At 38.8% G+C, this 13,645-nt stretch overlaps 1 protein-coding gene across 6 annotated transcripts in view; it reads left to right on the forward strand.

Moving 5' to 3' along the window:
• LOC118544703 (BEN domain-containing protein 5) overlaps positions 1-13,645 on the forward strand; it is a 1,415,283-nt gene that overhangs the window by 606,340 nt on the left and 795,298 nt on the right. The window lies entirely within an intron of this gene.

Raw genomic sequence — 13,645 nt, forward strand, 5'->3', positions numbered from 1 at the left:
TTCTGGGATGTTGGTATAGCAGTCATCCTGGAAGATAGAGATACTGTCTCCCTCTGGAGCAGTGAACAGGTTTGATTAGTATACAGTAAAAAAGATTCAAATTCTCTTAGCTCAGAGTTCCTCTCCTATAACACAACCCATTCTGTGTGCAAGTATCACCTGGCCCTCTTTGCACTGCCCCATTGGAAGTGGGGCTCAGGGAACTAGGCCAAATGCTGACACTCTAGCTACTGATATTGCTGTGAGTTCTTTTGTCTGTGATCCAGTAGTCTTGTATCTTCTGCCAGTATCCATGAGGCAAGTTATTTTGTTAGCTTGCAAGTAGGGTAAAAATCTCAGACCCTTCACAGTTCTTAACAATTTGAAGATGGCAGGGAATGATGTCTGAAGATTCTTCTGTATGTTGAGACCAAAAAACACTATACTTAAAGCCAGACTGTCATAGGTGGTTATGATTCTTTGCTTTGCCACTTATTAGCTGTGGGTCCATGGATAAGTTATTTAACATTTCTGAATCTAATTTTCTCATTGGTAACATAAAGATAATTATACCATCCTTACTATGGTACTGGGAGAATTAATGGGCATAATAACTATTTGAATGCCACTAATGCAGAACCTAGAACATAAAAAGTACTCTATGAGTACAGAGTCAGATTATTACTGTCTTGATGTTTCCAGTCTTATGATTCTGTGTCATTCTCTAAATGCTTCCTCTATTCTAGCCCAAGCTCCCCTGTGATGGAAAGAGATAGGTATTAGTATGAGACTTAATGGTTTATATTCTCTTATTAAAGAAGTTTTCTTTTTCCTTTCCCATACCTACCCATGAAATATTACCTTCTTTTAAGAAAAGTTTAATTCAAGTAGGTATTTATAAGATACCTTCTCTGAGCCAAGTGCCAAGAATATAGACTTACTTTTTACTTTAAATAAGCATTCATTAAACATTTATTGAATACTTACAATATGCCACACACATCTTAATTGTTGGATAAATATCATAAACAATATAGGCAAGTTCCCTTCTTCCATTGAATTTATATTTTATCATAACAATTAAAAATGCAGTGTGTTAAATATATGATAGTAGTACAAGTAAAGATGTGGAAATAACTAGCTCTGTAACCTAGCTCTGGGAATTCCTGTGGAGATACCCCCTGAATTGATCTTGAAGGGTGAAGAAAGATTATCCATGTCAGTCTCAGCTGGAAATAGGTGGTTTATTCCAAAAGGTAATTTAAGATAACTTTTTAAAGAGACTATTTAGAAAAATGAGTAGAGATTTAAGAGAATCCTCAGGGATGGAGGAGCACCTAGGGACTGGTAAAAGTAAAAGCTATACCCACCCCAAAGCCTGAAGGGATGGGGGAGGAAGCTGTTACTAGCTGCAAAAACTATAGCTAACAACTCTCTTGTGTGGCTGGTGTGAGGGGAAGGTACAGAATAAATATCCCAACCTCTCTTTCCTCCTGCCCTCCAATCTCCTGTCAGGGCTTTCCATTGGCCTAATCCAATAGGAAGAGAGAGGGCAAGGGATCTCACCTGATGTTGTCTGTAGAGGTCATCCTCCCAGCCTCCGAAGACACAAGCTGACTGAGAAGAGTAGAAAATAGATCTTGAAGGGCAAACAGAGAATAACTCATATAGGAACAGACAAAGGTATTCCAGGCAGAAGCAACAGCAGCAAGGCATAGGCATGTGAAATGGTGGGACAGGAGCACATAGTAATGGTGTACCTCAAGTTAGCCTACAGTCAGAAGCTGGCTCCAGAGGTAGGTAGGGTTAGGATGTGGAGGATTTTAAATGCCAGGCTGAGGAGCTTAAACTCTCACTTAAAATATAGAGAGAGATGTGGCTAAAGGGGCAAAGGAAGTAACACAATTTGATTTGTGTCTTAGAAAGTTAGCTTTCCTGGGATGTGCGAGTGGTTTTGGGGGAAGATATTTCTGTTCCTATATGGTCTGAGGACATAAGGAAGGAGAGAGACAATGTCATTACAAGTAAAATGGGTCAGACTGCCTGGGAAAGATAGGGAAGGCCTTGTGTAAAATAGCCTCATTGTAGGGTATTCTTTCCTGTCCTTTCTTGAAATGTAAATGGAGTCTTTTGTGAAGCAGGGCAGAGCTGGCCTTGAAGCTACCTTTCTCCTGATAATCACTTTCCTGGGAAGAAATGATGAATTGTGCTTTGTCCATATTCCTTCAAAGATTGCTTCTGTAACCTTCCCTTAAACACATTCCCAAGAGCAGCCTCTTTCATTAAGATGAGGCCATTTTCCTTCTTCAGTTTTGTTGGAAATGTCCAAAAAGGAAATGCAGTTCTATTTCCTTCCTGTCCTAAGAGTCATTACATATTAATAGAATATCTACATGTAGATAAGCTCTGGGTTCCTTTGTCCTACAGGAAGGCATCAAAGGGCACCATGACTTTTAAAACAGTCCTTCAAGGTGGGTAAAGGTAGCCTTTAAAAAGAAATCATCACTTCTCAGAAATCACATCCCCTGAGAAGTATTATTCATTCATCCAGTTGACAGGCAGCAATGTCATGGGAAAGGATAAATGGCACTTTCTATATCTGAATATGCAGGACACAATGAAACATATACAGGAACGATGGCAGAGGACACTTGGGACCTTCCCCCATGGGCTACTATCCACTGGCAAGCTTCTTAAGGACAGGTACCATATCTAAATTGTATTCTCACATGCCCTAGCCAACAGCAGTTGCTCAGAAATTGTTTTGTGAATGAATAATAGCTTTCTAGGCAGTCGAAATAGCCTAAGCAAAGGTCCAGAGGCATGAGAGAGCATGGTTCATGTTAGAAAATGGAAGTAGTTTGATAAGACTAAAGAAAAGAGTGTTTGCTTGGGGAGGAAGAGAGGCTAGTGAAAGATAAAACAATAGAAGTAGTCAGAAAGAGAATTGACTTTGCCTTAAAATTCCACTGAGAAGTTTGGACTTTTCCTTATAGTTATTGGGAAGCTATTGGATAAGTTTGAGAGTAGGTATGATATGGTCAGCTGTAAGATTTAGAAAGATCATTCTGACTTTGGTATAAAGAATGAAATAGGATGAAGTTTAGGGAACAGGTTAGTGAGATTGCCTGTTCTATGCCAGTGTCAGTGAGGATAGAACTAAGTGTTTGGGTATGAACAATATATAGGACATGTAGTGGATGGAATATGGTGGTGTTTAGAAGTAAATGATGAAGGTAAAGGAGAAAAGAAGGGTCAAAAGTGATTCCTACTTGGGGCGCCTGGGTGGCTCAGTTGTTAAGTGTCTGCCTTCGGCTCAGGTCATGGTCCCAGGGTCCTGGGATCGAGCCCCACATTGGGCTCCCTGCTCAGCGGGAAGCCTGCTTCTCCTTCTCCCACTCCCCCTGCTTGTGTTTCCCTTTCTCGCTGTCTTTCTCTGTCAAATAAATAAATAAAAATCTTAAAAAAAAAAAAGTGATTCCTACTTGACTAAATTTCTTGAAGGCAGAGACTATATTTGATTCACTCTTACATCCTTCATTATGGTTAGAGCGTCTCCTGTGCCTTGGCAGAGTGGACACTTGGAATGGTTACTGAGTGTTGATTGAAGGGCTTTAGGAAGGGTACAGTGAGGGGTAAGTCCAAAAGCATGTCTGAAGCAGGAGATGGATGGAGATGGTACAGGTGAATGATAGGTTAGGGCCAAGTTAGAGTAAATTATGGAGAAAGTGCAAAATGTTCTGAATTCCAACCAATTCTCTTTATCTTAGAGTTTTAAAGTGTCAGGTTCTGGTACAAGAGAAGCTAGAAGAGAAGGATTTCTGGTTTCAGATCCAGGAACAACACCTGAGCTAACATTCAGTGAGTATTTGCTATAAGAAAAAACTGAATTAATACATGAGTGAAACCTAAAACTTCTTTGTAATGATGGGATACTGACTTATGGAGGAAACTATCCATTTGACTCAGGCCCTCTACTACTCTGGAAAATACTGAAACATATCAAAATTATTTTTAAAATGGATAATATATCTGAAGTGATTAGCATAGTACCACATTTATAGAAATACTCATCATCTGATAGCTGTTGATATTACTTTATGATTTTGATTGAGAAATATATTTATAATATAAATCAGAATGCATGCCTCCAGTTCAAAACATGATCTGAACTAATACAAGGTTTGGAGTTTTAACCCAATGCCGTATATAGGGCCACTTATGATCATGAAGAGCTACATACTTGAACATCTGGATTCAGCTGGTAAAAGACAAATGGTCTTGGCGTCTTTTTCTCTCCCCTAAAAGGATTCCTGGGGCTATTTTCCTTTTATGGTGTCTCACTCTTTGGAGTCAGACAGAACTGGATGTGCATCCAGATCTAATACTCCTAGTCCTGGACCTTTGACTAATTATTTATCTTTTCCAAATCTCAGTTTCCTTTTCCATAAAATGAGGATAATAATAACTGTATTATTGGGATGTTTGGGATAAATTAGATAAGCTAAGTAAAGCGCTTAATAAAGTTCAGGAATATAGTAGTGCTTAACAAATAGCAGTGTTCTTCCTGCTTTTCGTTCTATTCAGATCTTCAACTGATTGAATGAGGCACATTCACATTATGGAGAGCAATCTGCAATCTGTTTTACCCCGGATTCACCAATTTAAATGTTAATCTTATCCCAAAACACCCTCCAAGCTGACACATAAAATTAACTATCACAATTGGTAATGTGAACTATTCCCAGCTTTGCCTGAACTCTGAGGCTTTTCCTGCTACTCCTTTCCAGTGATTTTTTTTTTTTAAAGATTTTATTTATTTATTTGACAGAGAGAGACAAAGCGAGAGAAGGAACACAAGCAGGGGGAGTGGGAGAGGGAGAAGCAGGCTTCCCGCCGAGCAGGGAGCCCGACGGGGGGCTCGATCCCAGGACCCTGGGACCATGACCTGAGCTGAAGGCAGACGTTTAACGACTGAGCCACCCAGGTGCCCCACCAGTGATTTTTTATCACCCCACTTTCAGGTAGTTTGCACACACATGCATTGATCTATACTCAGCTGAAGATTTGAAGGGACCTTGTGATCTCTAGCAACTTTGGCCTACACACACCCCCAAATTCGTCGCCTTAACTCAGGCAGACCCCTAGGATCCACTTTGGTTTACCTATCTGTGCTATGGCCTGGAAACTCTCTTTGGATAGTAAATTGGGTAATGAAAGGGTCACTTTGTTTGTTTACTCTCTCTTAGGCATCACTGTTTTTTTCCTGGCTGTTTTGCAATATCTGGAGACTGTTTTATATGTTTTGTTCAGTTTTTTTTGTTTGTTTGTTTTGCTGGTTTTTTAGATAGGAAAATGGGAGGGGCAGAGGGAGAGGAGAGAATCTTAAGGAGGCTCCACACCCGGCACAGAGCCCAATGTAGGGCTTAATTTTAAAACCCTGAGATCATGACCTGAGCTGAAATCAAGTTGGATGCTTAACCCAATGAGCCACCTAGGGGCCCCTGTTTTGTTCAGTTTTATAGTTGTTTAAGGCAAGAGGTTAAATCTATCCCTGCCACAAAGAGTAATATTATTGACTTCACTAAACTCTTTTGTGCTGTTAATTTTGTGAAAGTTTGAATAAATAACTTATTACCCCTTGGTCTCAATTTTTCTATATATAGAATGGTGATTAAATCTAATACTAACTGTAAAAATACCTAGTCCATAGACTCAGGATAACTGAAAAGACTCACAGGTTGTTGAGTTAGGGGTGGGGATAGGCACAGCCAGTAATGTATTCTGAGGCTTATTACATTCTTCAGGAGAACAGCCAGAGCACTTCAGCTTGAAAGAAAGCCTAATTCTGTAGGTCAAAGTCCGTGCTTTATGGCCTCAGAGACCTGGGTTTTGACAAGCTACTGAATCCTTAGTTTCATTTGGGAAAGTACCTTCCTCATAGAGTTAATGGGAGGATAAAATGTGGAAATATGAATAAAGTGCTTTATATATGAGTACTTTAAAAAAAAAAAAAGGAGGTTAATCTTACACATTGTTGATGGGAATATAAAATGGTGCAGACACTGTGGGAAAGTTTCTTAATAAGTTTCTTAGTAAGTTAAACATAGAATTGCCATATGACACAATTCCACTCCTAGAAATATACCTAAAAGAATTGAAAACAGATGTTCAAGAAAAATTTGTACACAAATGTTCATAATGGCTCTCTTCACAATAGCCAAAAGGTGGAAACAGCCCAAATGTCCATCAATGGATGAACGTTTAAACAAAATGAAGTATATTCAGGGGCTCCTGGGTGGCTCAGGTCATGATCCCGGGGTCCTGGGATTGAGCCCCGCATCAGGCTCCTGGGATTGAGCCCCGCATCAGGCTCCCTGTTTGGTGGGGAGACTGCTTCTCCTCTCCCTCTGCCCTGATCACGCTCTTGCTGTCTCTCTCAAATAAATAAAAATTTTTAAAAATGAAGTATATTCACACATTGGAATGTTATTCAGCCATAAAAAGGAATGACAGATGGACAGAACACAACATGAATGAACCTTGAAAACATTATGCTAAGTGAAGGAAGCCAGACATTAAAGACTATATATTATATGATTCCATTTATATGAATTGTCTGGAATAGGCAAATCCAAGAAACAAAAAGCAGATGTTTGCCATGGGGTGGGAGTGGGGGGTGGGGAATAGGGAGTGAGTGCTTAATGGATATGGGGGTTACTTTTGAGGTGATGGAAATATTCTGAAACTAGATACTAATGATGGTTGTACAACTTTGTGAATATATTAAATATCATGGAATTGTAAAAATTAAAATGGCTAGAATGGCAAATTTTATGTTATGTGTATTTTACCACAATAACACATAAAAGGAGGTTAATTAATAAAAATTGATACTTTTTTCCTCTATCCTAAGAAATCATACTCTAGGATCATGTTCATATAGTCAATTAATTGAACAAGCCTTTGGCTTGCACACGATGGTTGATCTTTGGAATATACTATGCTCCTGCCCAAGCTTGGTTCTTTCTGCCAGTGAAATCCACTGGACTTCTCTTATTAGTCATTAACCATCCTGTTCTGTGCTGGACTTGGGTCCCAGAGGGCACCATGCAAGGTAGAAAAATTGCAAATGATCGTACATGCCAAAGCCCAGAAGTCTGAAAGGTATAAATGTCTGTCTTTATGCTTTACCCAGCTTGTCTCCCTCCTGCCATGCCAGTAGGATGTCGGCTTTCTCTCAGAACTTCCTGGTTCCTGTCTGCTTTTTGTTATAGTTCAGTCCATCTGCTCCAGCACAAACTTTGGCTCAGCTGTAGCCAAAGGAGGACCTTTCCGTGTCTAGAAAACCTTGGCAAGACTCTATTCTCTAGTAAATTTGAAAAGTAGCATGAAGAAAAATGCCAGATTGAGCCTAGATAGGAATGATATAGGTCTGTTCTCTTAATGGATATTTTAAGCATCATCTTTTTGCAGGCATTTTGCCAGGCACAGTAAGGGATATAAAGAGTGGGGGGAAAAAACCTAACCACTCATTTACTTTCCATTCACTCATCTATTCATCAATCAACTATTTATTGATCATCTGCAGTTGCCCTTGGCCCTGGGGATATGGAGTGGTCAAGAATGACATAATCTCTGTTTTTAAGGGGCTCAGAGGAGGAAGAGATTCATCTTTTCTAGAAGAAAGAGGAAAAATTTCCTAGAGACAATGATATTTGAGTTAAACATTGAAAGTTGAGTTTAATTACCATTGCTGATGGAGAAGGGAGTGGGTGTGTGGGAGAGTCTAAGCATGGGAAACAGAGGGGACCTTGAATATTTAAAATCTCTGTCTTTCCTTCCAATTGCTAAAAAATGCTTTCTCTTGATAATTTCATTTGCTGTCTCATTCAGTTCTCTTTAACAACTTTGTGGGTTTTATCATCTCCATTTTATAGACAAAGCTTCAAAGAGGTTCAATAACTTGCTCATAGTTTACTAGCTAGTAAATGACAGAGCTTGGATTCAACTCCAGATCTCCTTGAGGCCAAAGTCCATGCTCTTTTTACTATATTGCTCTACTTTCCTAGAAAGCAAGCACACACTTACAGTACATGTGATAATTACTTTATAGCATTCAAGTCTCCATGAATGTTCTCTATTAGAGAGTAAACAACCTAAACTGAGAGTGATTGGAAAAAAATCTGAGAAAAAATGAGAAAGAGAATATTTGAAATGTGAAAAATGAGTGGTATGTGTGTTTGTGTCTGTGTATGTACACATGCATTCACTGAATGGGGGATGGGGTGAAGTTTTCTAGCAGAAGGTATAGCACATACAAAGACCTTGAGGTCAGGCAGGCTCAGGGCTCTACCTGGCTTTATGCTTTGCCATGGTTTATGTGCAATCTCTAAATTATTTCCTTGGAGCTGGTATCTCTCCATTTTTATTAAATGAAAGAGACATTGTTTTACTCATCCACTCCTACCCTCATCTCCTGTGAATAGGATGTGGGCAGACAGAAAGAAATCAAATTATTTTTCAACATGAGCCCAGCCTGAACAGAACTCATGTGGAGTGTTAGCACTCTGATCTGTCTGCTCTCACCACACCACCACCTTGCTCACTTGATGGAATGAATATTGGAAGGGACAGGGGAAGTGTCTCAGAAAGAGAAGCTGTGACAATTTCTAAGTAAATGTAATAAATCAAGAAGATTTTTCAAAGGAAATAAAAAGTGTCATTTATGACGGTTATAACTCCTACACCCCCTAAGATTCTTGTACTGGTGCAGTTTAGACTTTCCCATGGTAGATAAAATTATTACTTGATCTGTCAAAATGGAGGGATGAATTTTTTTTCCTCCTTCATGCAGGCATCTTATTTTAAGGAGCCAATTTTGTTATTTCCTGCCCTCTCTCTGTATTGGTGAAAAAAAGAAAACAAAGATAATCAGTGTTTAAAAAGTTGCATCAAGGAATTGAAATAGAGGGTAGTGGCATAAGACCCGGGAAATCATAATTATCACCCACATGAGTTTCTAGGAAAAACAAACATGTATTTGTATTTGAAGAGTTATTACTTCTCTTTCACAGGAGGCCTAAGTTATAATGAAGATGATAATGAATACTATAAATATAATAATAATAAATATACAGCTACCATTGTTTAAAAATCTACCCTGTGCCAGCTATTATAATAGGTTCTTTTTAGATGTTATCTCATTGACTCCTTCAGATAGCACTATGCTGTGTGTACTATTATTGTTATGTTAATCATTATTACTATTATTTCCATGGTAGAGATGGGGCCCAGAGGTTGGAACTGATGTGCACAAATCCACATACTACTAAATGGCAGAGGCAGATTTCAAACTCAGTATTGTTCAACTTCCAAACTCATGCTGTTTCTTTAATGTCTCTGACCCATAGCCTGCTATCTCAGACATACTATTAGAAAAATAATCATTTGTTTACACACATAGTTTATAGTTCGTAGTTTACAGTTTTATAAGTACTTCAAGTCTACTCTCATTTGACCTTCATAGAATCCACAGTATAATAATAATCACTAGCAATAATTCTTATCAGCCATGTTAAAATAATAATAATGAAATAGGTATCATTTATACTTATTTATAGAGTATACACTGTGCCAGATGCTGTGTTAACCACTTTACATGCATGAACTTAACCATCCAATACAATAGCTGCATTAACAGTTAAGAAAGCATGGACTGGTGGTGTCAGGGTAATGGGTTGGAATCCTGGCTCTACTACTTAACACCTATTTGAGCTTGGGTTAATGTTTTTGCCTTAACTCTTCATTGTAAAATGAGTCAAATAATTCTACTTACATGGTGGTTTTGAATAATAAATTAGATAACCCTAAAGTGATTAGCACATAGTAAGTACTCTATAAATGATAATTATTTCTGTTTTACAGATGAGAAAATTGAGGATTATAGAGATTATGGGGATTAGAGAGACTTGGCCCAAATTCTCAAAAGTAGTCAAGGGGTAAAGCTGGAATTAGAATGCGGGTCTGCCTGGCTCACAATTTCTCTTCTTAACCCTACACCCTACTGTTAACAGGCATTAAGTACATTCATTAAATGTGTTTTAAAATATGAGCCCTTTTTAATGTGAATGGTCTGCCATTAATCAATCTGTTACACATTATAAAAGCTCTCAGTTTCCTGTATAGACTCCCTACTCATACCTCTCTGCCTTTGCACAACTCTTTCCTCTGTCTGCAATAGTTTCTCCGCACTTGCCTAAGATATTTGTCATTCAGGATTCAATCTGAAGTATCATAGCCTCCCAAAAGGATTCCAGGTGGATTAGGGAGTCTATCTTTGCATATCTCAACTCCCCCTTCAGTTCCCCCACCCCGGGTTTGCCACAAGTGTTATACTATAGTTACTTGAAATTTTAATTTTTTTATGCATAGTACATAACAGAGTGCCTGGCAAATAATGAGTGTTCAATATACTTATTTATCTAATGAATGAATGAATGAATGAGTGAATGAATAAAAATACTTGTTCAGGAGGATTCTGGCCAACATTATAGAATATGTGATGACATTTTTCTTCTTTATGTGAGACTACTGAGCAAGTAAGTATTTTAAAGACCTGGTGAAAATTAAGACCAAAGGTAAAGAAAACTTCAAATATATCCATCCACATACACCCATAATTCCCCTCCTCCCACCAACCCCCTGTGGCAATCTTCTAAATATAGATTATAGTAATTTAGTTTCAAACAACTCATTTTCAGCATCTGACATGTTCATTAACCCCAGGTAGGGGAATTATTGTGGTGCATTAATTTTTCACCAGAGGAGACATTTGTCATCTGTGTATCATTAGTGCTTGCTACAAAGATGGAAATGACACACTATCTCTGCCGATTGAAGAACACAGGAGAATTTTAAATAGTATATCCTGGGCTCTCTAGACCAGCCAAGACTGTGTACTTTTTGGACCCTCATTAGACAAGGCTCATGTGATATCATTAAGAACCTGCTTTATGAAGAGAGCAGAGTAATGTGTACCTCTGGGGAGATGAGGGTATGAATGCCGTATTTAGTTATTATTTTTCTCTTACATATCTGACTGCCATTTCTCTAACAAGGAGATCTAATAAGTCCTTGAATTATGGTGTTTCCCAAGGCTTCTCTTTAGCCTTCTATTTGTCTCACTTTGTACACTTTCCCCCTCTCATGGGTCACGGGCCATCTATATGATAATGACTTTCCTGTCCATTTTCAGCCAGGTTTTCTCTCCTGAGCTCCAGACCCTTATATGTAGCTGCAGACTGTCTAGACAGATATACTGGAAAAAGTCCCAGACACCTCAAATTCAACAGGCCCAAAATTTGGCTCATTATCTTCTATCTCCAGACCTTTTTGTCCTATTGTTGAATGTTGCAAGGACATTTCCTCTTGTCTCAAAATTTCACCCAAGGTTCCAAAAGTGAGTCCATATGCAGTAGGTATAGTCACATCCTAAAGAAAGGTTGCTAGATACATCTCTTCAGGACCTGCAAATGGTGCCTGAATTGGCCCTGAGACCTTCACCCCATCATCTATTTCCAGACTATATAAAGAGAAGACTAGAAATTCAGAGCAGACTCATTGAAGTATCAGGTTGTTGACCTAAGGAAGCATATATAAGTGGGGTAGATCCTAGAAGACCCCTAGAATTTGTCTTCTTACTCCCTGGCCTGAAGCTTGCTGAATCACAGAAACTTTTCAGCACATCTTAGGCTATCATCAGAGTGATATTCTCTGGAGAATTTTACACGTGTACCAGGGTTTTGAAACATGGGAACATAGATGCTGATGCTTACTTCTTACTTCAGAATTATGAATTTGGGAGGCTGACTAGAGTAACTTGTGAAGGTAGTTGAGGAGAGAGACAATGGGCATCCCTGATTTCTATTAGTTTTGTGGAGGCAAGAAATCGTGAATTTCTTATAGCCAAGGGTATAAGCCAAGGGTATACTTTTCACCATACACAGTGGTGAAAAGTAGTCTAGCTTGAGTTTTCTTAAGGATATTGCTCCTAAGAGGAGAGTGTGCTGGGTGAGGACATGCCAGAGTAAGGAGCTGTGAGCTATTGCCACTGGGGAAGAGAATCTGAGGGATATTGTACATATTTAGCCAAATCCCATTACCTATGTTAAGGAACTATGCAGTGTTGGGTTCTCTGAAGGAACTTTCAAGTGAAACCCACACCTGCACCAACCAAGAGGATTAGCCTGCCACACAGAGAGCACCGACAACCAGATTGCAACAGCATCATTCATGTGAGATAGTTAGGACTTGGGGTAGATTGGATGTGGGAGATGTCAAGTGGGAAAAAAAAAAAAATCAAGGATGACTATTAGTTTTTTCTCCTTAGCATCTGGATGGAAGGTAGTGCCATTTACTATCACAAGGAAATGGAGAAGGAATGAGACAGGCCAAGGTTAGAGGTGGACTTTAAAAGTTATCAACATAAATATGATATTTGAAACCATGAGACTGGATGAAGTCAACAAAGGAAATACAGAAGAGGAGTGAGTGATGGGTATGTGAGTGCATGTATGTGTGTGTGTATGTGTGTATGGTATATGTGTATAGGGAGACTTAAGTATTGTTTGTCTTTCCCATAAAATGGTGAATGAGTATTTTTTAAGAGGGTTATTTGGTGTCTAATGATTTAGCACATTTGAAAGTGCCTTATAACCTAAAAAGGATATTTTAAAAAGTACTTTTTTTTTAATTTTTATTTTAAGTAGGCCCCATTCCCAACATGGGGCTTGAACTCATGACCCTGAGATTAAGAGGTGCAGGCTCTGCCAACTGAGCCAGCCAGATGTGCCTAAAAAGTGCTTCTTAACTCTGAGTTTGGCTCTGCGACGGAGGAGTGATAGATAGAGAGCTAGGTAAAAGTCAGTTAGGACAGTTGATGGCTCTCAAAGGGGCTTTGAAAATTAAAAGCTTTTTAAAAAATCATTAAAGTAAATTAACATGCTCATTTTAGAATATTGAGAAAATCTACTTAGAAGGAGAAGAAACCACCGTTTAAATACAACCACAATAACTTGTGGTGGGTTCATTTGCTCCTGGTGTTTTTCTATATATTTTCTTTTCTTCCTATTAATTTCCCTGTTTATACTATATAGGGCGTTAATTGCTGACATGTAATGGACATGTGGCCGTTACTCTGAATTGGAATGAGCTGTCCTAAATAATGTTTAGAAATTGGTTGATAGTTGGCCTCTCATTCACTTGTGTACACCTAGGCACCTACATGTTGCCTTTTAAAAACCTGTTATTTTCTTTGTGTAAATACCTAGTAGTGGAATTACTGGATCATATGGTATTTCTATTTTTAATAGAAATGAGGAACCTCTACACTGTTTTCCACAGTGGTTGCACCAATTTACATTCCCACCAATAGTGCATGAGGGTTCCCTTTCTCCACATCCTTGCCAACACTTGTTATTTCTTGTCTTTTTTTTTTTTAAGATTTTATTTATTTGACAGAGAGAGACACAGTGAGAGAGGGAACACAAGCAGGGGGAGTGGGAGAGGGAGAAGCAGGCTTCCTGCGGAGCAGGGACCCCAATGCAGGACTCGATCCCAGGACCCTGAGATCATGACCTGAGCCAAAGGCGGATGCTTAACAACT

This window comes from Halichoerus grypus, chromosome 5 (genome assembly GCF_964656455.1).
Source record: "Halichoerus grypus chromosome 5, mHalGry1.hap1.1, whole genome shotgun sequence".
Taxonomy (NCBI): domain Eukaryota; kingdom Metazoa; phylum Chordata; class Mammalia; order Carnivora; family Phocidae; genus Halichoerus; species Halichoerus grypus.